General features: G+C 42.2%; 1 pseudogene; it reads left to right on the forward strand.

The window, feature by feature from the left end:
• The first annotated feature begins 464 nt into the window (after window positions 1-464).
• Window positions 465-770, forward strand: LOC149181452 (RNA polymerase II transcriptional coactivator KIWI pseudogene; annotated as a pseudogene).
• The last annotated feature ends 7179 nt before the right edge of the window (window positions 771-7949 follow it).

The raw sequence follows: 7949 nt of genomic DNA on the forward strand, positions 1-7949 counted from the left end.
GTGGAAAAAAATTAGAGAAAGAAGACACTTGGACAACCACATGGACAACCAGGCCAACCTTGAACAAGATTCGGTTAATGAACTAATTTTAGTTAAAAAAATCAGTTAAAATTGAATGTATGTACAACAATAAACTAAGAATTCATTAGTGAATGAGAAAAGGAAGAAAAATAAAAATAAAAAACCTGTGCATGTGAGAGAGGGAAAAATGTAGTTGCTGGAGAGTTCTTGATTAAGGCTGAGATGCCTTAAAATTGTAATTTGAGTTTGTAAATAATGAAAATGTGTCATTGTGAATTTCTGTCTGTGTATTTGTTTTTTTTTTATTATTTGTCAGGCTCTTCTGGCAATGTTGTGACTGACAGCGAGAACGCGGGCATGGAAATGGCCGAGCAGCTGTATTGACCGATCGTCATCCTCGGTCGGTAGGTTTTGGTGTGGTTACAATAGTTTGGCTGATGAAGATGTCGAAATGGGGGAAGCAAAAGGATGACTACGTCGGGACTGATGATTCTAAGGGCGATGGTGAGTCTCCTGTGAAGAAGAAAGGCAAGAATAATTTTGTCTCGGATGACAGTGGTGTAATCGAGATTTGCGAGTTATCGAGGAATCGCAAAGTTTCTGTAAGAACGTGTCAAGGAAATATTTTTGTGGATGTTCGTGAGTTTTACACAAAGGACGGAAAGCGGCTACCTGGCAAGAAAAGTATTTCATTGTTGTTGGATAAGTGGGAGGTGTTGCGCAATCATGTTGAGAAGGCTGATATCTGATGGATAAGAGTGGCAGCAAGAATCCGCAGCTGAAGCAACAACAACTAATAACCTTGAGAAGAAAGTTCGTGTGTGGATGAAGAATGAGAGAAGCGTTTTCAAGAGGCTTCGTGGGCCCATAACCCACAGGCCTCAAGGACGATTTATTGGGGAAATGGGATTTTGGTTCACCCCAAAATCTCGTCCTCATCAAGTGGTATCAGAGCGGGAAAATATTTCCTATAGAAAGGAGTTTTTGCATGCGAAGAAAGAAGAGGTACAGTTTGCTAAAGATTTGTAAGCTTGTAATTTTTTAATTTATTTTGTGAAGGTGAGAAGATTGCAGCAAACCTAGAGCAGGAGTGCTCAATGGGTTCGAGAGGAGAGAACCAGAGAGATGCTGAAAGACTAAGCTTAGGAGAGAAGCTTGGTAAGGTATTTGGTAGCAAGGAGGACTTGCTATTACAGAGGTTTGGTTGTAACTCACAGAAGACCAAGAAGGCAGTTCCACTAAAGAAGAGAAACAGTGGGTAGAATTCCTAAGGAAACGCATATGACCAGGAGGTCATAATTTTTGTACCTCGGGAGCATATGACCAAGAGGTCATAATTTTTTGTACCTCGGAAGTCTAATGCAGGAGCATCTAGACACCTCAGTGGAAAAAAATTAGAGAAAGAAGACACTTGGACAACCACATGGACAACCAGGCCAACCTTGAACAAGATTCGGTTATGAAATAATTTTAGTTAAAAAAATAAGTTAAAACTCAATGTATGTACAACAAGAATTTATGAATTCATTAGTGAATGAGAAAAGGAAGAAAAAAAAAAACCTATGCATGTGAGAGAGGGAAAAATGTAGTTGCTAGAGAGTTCTTGATTAAGGCTGAGATGCCTTAAAATTGTAATTTGAGTTTGTAAATAATGAAAATGTGTCATTGTGAATTTCTGTCTGCGTATTTGTTTAATTTTATTTTATTTGTCAGGCTCTTCCGGCAATGTTGTGACTGACAGCGAGAACGCTGGCATGGAAATGGCCAATCGGCTGTATTGACCGATCGTCATCCTCGATCGGTAAGTTTTAGTGTGGTTACAACAGTTTGGCTGACGAAGATGTCGAAATGGGGGAAGTGAAAGGATGACTATGTCGGGACTGATGATTCTGAGGGTGATGGCGAGTCTCCTACGAAGAAGAAAGGGAAGAAGAATTTTGTCTCGGATGACAGTGGAGCAATCGAGATTTGCAAGTTATCAAGGAATCGTAGAGTTTTTGTAAGAATGTGGCAAGGAAAGATTTTTGTGGATTTTCGTGAGTTTTACACGAAGGACGGGAAGCAGCTGCCTGGCAAGAAAGGTATTTCATTGTCATTGGATCAGTGGGAGGTGTTGTGCAATCATGTTGAGAAGGTCGATATCTAATGGATAAGAGCAGTAGAAAGAATCCACAGTTGAAGCAACAACAGCTAATAACCTTGAGAAGAAAGTTTGTGTGTGGATGAAGAACGAGAGAAGCGTTTCCGAGAGGCTTCGTGGGCCCATAACCCACAGGCCTCAAGGATGATTTATTGGGGAAATGGGATTTTGGTTCACCCCAAAATCTCGTCCTCATCATTAAGACCACACAATCGTGGGCACTCCGTCGCAACATGCCCTTCCACCATGTAATGTGTGCACCAAACATTGGGCCTAGCTGGTCATACGAGCTGGAGATCTCTTAGCTTCTTGGTCAGGTTCACGATCTGGCTTTGCAAGCCCATGATTGCTGGATCTTGCATACTCGTGCCTCCCCGGTATTCATGGGGATACCCTTCCATTGCTTCTATCTGAGAGGCTTTCTCTAATGCATCCTGCAGGGTTCCTATCTTCTGTTGTGTCAGTGGTGTTCTGGTCATGGGCAAGAGTGCCTTGATGAACCAATCCCGCTGGTGGTTCGGGTCCAAGGTGTAACTCAACTTGGAAATGGCATCCTTAAACCTTTGCATGAGCTCCCAAGCCGTCTCACCCTCCCTCTACTTAATTTCCCACAGCTCTGATAACCCTTGCTAATCTATCTACGGTACCTTGAATTCCTTCACAAATCCTCTCTTAATATCATATATGGTGGGGTTATGGGTTTGCTCTGCCCACTTTATGAACCAGCGTAGAGCCTGTTCTCTTAGCGTGGTCTGGAATTCCACTGTCCGAACGTTATCCAGAGTCAGACGGGCCCTCCATATGGCTTTGCATAGGTACCAATGTTGATCCACATCCTCGTTCCCCTTTCCTACAAATTCCAGGTATCTACTAAATGATCCCACCATACTGCACTGAGTATGGGCTAACAACACAAAACCTTTGCTTCCCGGCTATAGGGATCCCTATAGTCCCAAGTTACTGCTATAGTCGGTTCTTGTATTACTTCCAATATTGAGATTGATCTTGTATTCCTCCTGCACACTGTATACTCGCACCGCTTTGGCTAATTTAATGATAAATTCTTCTAGTTTGTGATAAAGTACTAGGGGAAGGTCGGGGAAAATGCCACTTATATTTCGGGGTTGGGGCTGCTGAATTTTGATGGATGCTTGTTCCTCGTCGAACAACCTCCTCATCCCATCACCCACATTTTCATCTTCTGTGTGCCAACATGGTTGTTGATCTTGCGATCCTAATTCTACAACCTTCAAGGAGGATTCCCTGTCCGTTCCCTGTTGTGATTCCACTTCTACAACATCCCAAGACGGTCCTCCTCCAATTTCCTGTTGCGATCCTATTTCCACAATCTACAGGGAATGTCCTTCCTCCTCTTCCTAATTCCAACATCCATCCTTCCTGCATTCAGGTTGGCTAGCACCGTCCTCTCCCTTCCTCTCAACTCAAGGTTTTTCCATCACCACTCCTATTTAGCGGGACCCCCTCCTTCTTTTCCCTAAATCCTGAGCCGCTCTTGCCTGCCACTTGTCTACTAGCAATGTCCTCCTCTGTGCTCTAACATCCCTAGCTCTCTTTAATCCTTTTGCATCCATCCCCTCGCAGCATCCCTATCCCCTTGTAGGCAGCATTTCCCCCTTTAATTCCTTCCCCCAATACTGGGGTTTTATGCTTCCATCCCAGCAGTGGATAAAGGTAGCAGTCCTTCTTCTACCAAAAACATCTTAATCCACGTCGGGACTTCCCTTATCAACTCCCCCCTTAGCTCGGAGTTGAACACAACATCTGCCTTTGAGAAGGACTGGTAGCTCTCCGCAGCAAACTCGACCATGTACCCCTCCACTGTAGTCTTCACCCAGAAATCAACTGCTCTTGTCTGATCGTTATCCAGTTGTTGTAATAACGTAGTGTCAGATGGATTCCAACTATGGTAGACTATCACCAAGCCACTTGACTGACTCTACCTCTTCAGCTCCCTCAACCAATTATATAGGTCCTCAGGGAACTTGCACCAGAAAATTTCGTACTGGTCATCTGAGCTATCAATGTATAAAATCCCCTCACATACCTTTTCAATTGGTTGATTCCTGTGGGTAGATCTCTCTGCCACAAATTGATCTACTTTGTGATTCCACCAATCTCTGATCTCTCTTTTAAATACCCTCGACACCATATTCTGAACTAGTTCTCTTAACTTTGGGTCCCGACAATGGAACCATTTGTTGGCTCGAAAGAGTCATCAAGGGAAAGACCCTGGGTTCAGGCATAAGAGGCCAACAGTGGTCCGTTGTAGTCTAGGACAGTGCTGGCATTTTCACCTCACCCCGAAGTGTGTTGCGACCAAAAGGGAGAAGGTTTTAGCATGGGGTCGAGATAATATCAATCAGGCATAGGCGATAACACACATATACATCCATAGTACATGAAACAAAGATAACATTACCCATAACTCACATGCATAGCTCCATCATAAACAACACAAAACTAATAGCACCCTTGCATCAATTCATGAATCACCATTTACAAGCAACAGGTAGACTATTTAAAATTCTAATAGGCTCACAAAGCACGATGCTCAATACATTAAAAGTCTCAACAACCATCAGGTATGTTTATATTAACTTAGCATAACAGAATACAACAAAATCTGACATTTCGTCATAAAGAATACATAGAATACCCGGCTCAGTAGCTCGGGTCAGATCAACTCCGCAACCCAGTCCCTTAGATCCCAGTTCCCCCTGCTCAGCATCTACACTTGGGTACCTCTTTTGCAACCAACTCCTTCTTCCTCTGGCGGGTTCAACAACAACCTTCTTCCTTCCTATTATTCCCCTTTTATATCCTTCCTAGCTGCCTGGACTTCCAGTTCTCACTCGGTTGCTTGCTCCCTTGGCTACTTCTATGCCTTCATGTCTCCTCGACTACCTTTACCTTCCGCTACCACCTTGCCATCACTCCTCCGCAACTGTTCGTTCCGCCACCCAACCGTTGCTGCTATTTGTCCTTTCCCGCCCTTCGATCAGTCAAAACTAGTCAAAATCATTCAAAATTAACGAAGGCTCCAACACGTCCATTGGAGATTATTGGGACAAGCAAACAACTAAAGAACTTTTTGATCTGTTGCGGGAATATGAAGACTTATTTCTAGCCTCAGTGGCTGAATTAAAAGGAATAAAAGGGGACATCAGAGTAATGAAGATTATGCTGAAACCAGATGCATGCCCAGTGAAGCACAGACCATACAGGCTAAACCCAAGAGTAAAAGAGAAGGTCAAGAAAGAGATTGATAAGATGTTAGAAGTCAGACTCATATTCCCAGTGGATGAAGTGGAATGGATTATCCCGATTGTAATACAAAATAATAAGGATGCCACGGAAATCAGGGTCTATGTAGATTACAGGAGCCTAAACAATGCATGTGTACATGATCCATTCCCAATGCCATTTAGTGATGAAGTTTTGGATAACGTTGCAGGAAATGAAGCCTACTCTTTCACTAATGGATTTTCAGGGTATCATCAGGTTCGCATAGTGGAAGAAGATAAGAAGAAAACAACTTTCACGACAAAATGGGGGTCCTATGCCTATCATGTAATGTCATTCGATCTAAATAATGCACTAGTTGTTTTCTCTTGGATTGTCATAGCTACCTTTAGAGATTACATTCACAGGTTCGTAGAAGTATATATGGACAACTAAACAGTATACATCTTATTAAAGAAACACACCAATCTACTTCAGGTGATGTTTGAGCGGTGTAGGCAGCTACAAATCTCCTTAAATTTGAAGAAATGCATCTTTGCAGTTCCATTTGGAACATTGTTGGGCCATATTGTTGCAAATATGGTGTTTTTGTAGATCCCACAAAGGTTGCAACAATTTTAAATATGGATCCACCAAATAATGTAAATCAAATGCGATCGGCATTGGGCCACACGGGATATTACCATCAATTCATCAGAAATTATGCCTCAATTACGACTCCCATGGAGAAGCTAATGAAGAAAACAAAAGCCTTCAAGTGGACAGAGGCCTGTTAAGTAGTACTAAACAAATTAAAAGAAAAATCGGTGAGTGCCCCTATTCTTGTATACCTAGACTGGAATAAGTAGTTTCATGTACACATTGACGCATCAAGGATAACATTAGGAGCAGTACTAACGCAACCCGAAGAAAGAAACATGGACCACCCAATTTACTTTGCCATTAGGAAAATTCCAATAGCAAAGAATAACTACACAAAAATAGAGAGAGAAGAATTGGCCATGGTCTACTCCCTACAAAAATTCAGGCACTATCTGCTGGGAGCACCATTCAAGTTCTTCACAGACCACTTAGCTTTAAAATATCTGGTAAACAAGCTAATGTTGGAGGGAAGGATCTGTCGATGGTTTCTACTCTTACAAGAATTCACATTTCAAGTGGTCATAAAACCAAGAAGGTTAAACGTCGGGCCATACCATCTGTCCAGGTTAGAGTCAGGAGAGAATGAAGGACCAGTAGACAATCAACTTCCAGATGCTAAATTGTTCCGAATAGAAGCCATTCCAGACTACTTAGAGGAGATTGTTGTGTTATTAGCAACAGGACACTGCCCGAAGGGATACATGTCGACGCAGAAAAGACACCTAATAGTGAGAGTAGAAGATTATCAATTAATTTTAGGACATCTATAAAAGTTGGGACTTGATCAAGTTCTGCGACGTTGGCTCCCTCAACATGAGAGGAAACAAGTGCTATGGGAGTGCCACGCTGGGGTCACGAGAGGCCATGTCGAGGGCAAAGCTACCATAAGGAAAATACTACAAGCCGGGTTGTGGTGGCCTACCATCTACAAGGATGCTAAGGAATACGCAAAGAGTTGAGATGTTTGTCAGAGAGTCGGGAATCCATCACATCAAGATGAATTGCCTTTAAATCCAGTTCACATGGTACAAATTTTTTAGAAATGGGCAGTGGACTTTATTGGCCCTATCACGCTGCCAGTGCATCATTCGCATGCCAGATACATCATAACAACCACAAAGTACCTTACTCGGTGGGCAGAGGAAGCACTAGTCAAGGATTGTATAGCCGACACTGTCGTAAGATTCATCTTTGAGTGCATAATATCTAGATTGGATGTTCGAAGAGCCTAACCAGTGATCAAGGGGCTCATTTCATTAATGAAACTTTCGCTTCTCTCCTAAAGAAAGTAATTGTCCAAATCACAAAAGCATCTCGTACTATCTGCAAGCTAATGGAACAGTGAAAGCCTTCAATAAAATACTTGAGAGGGCTCTAACAAAAATTGTGTTAGTAAATCGAGATGACTAGGACGAATGGGTAACAACAACATTGTGGACCTACAGAACGACAGTAAAACAGACACACAAGAAAATGCCATTCCAAATGGTATATGGTAGAGAAGCAGTAGTACCAATAGAATTTATTGTTCAAAGCATATTTATTCTCAGGCCACCAAAATGACGGATGATGCATCTCTAAAAGAGAGGATGGAACAACTAATGGAATTGGATGAATCGAGGTTTTTAGCTGAATTCCACCAATCAGTTGAACAAAGGAGATAGAAGGCTATGCATGATAGACACATCAAAAAGAAAACCTTCAAAGTAGGGGATCATGCTCTGCTATATGACATTAAATTTTAGAAGTTTCCAAGAAAACTACAAATGCATTGGTTGGGGTTGTTCATGATTGCAGAGATCAAAAACTCTGAGGTGGTAAAGCTAGCACAACTAGACAAGATAATGTTACCAAGATGGGTGAACGATGCACACCTGAAGTC

This window comes from Pinus tabuliformis, chromosome 3_2, assembly GCF_031772625.1.
Source record: "Pinus tabuliformis cultivar Carrire ecotype Pingquan chromosome 3_2, CPIR1, whole genome shotgun sequence".
NCBI lineage: Eukaryota > Viridiplantae > Streptophyta > Pinopsida > Pinales > Pinaceae > Pinus > Pinus tabuliformis.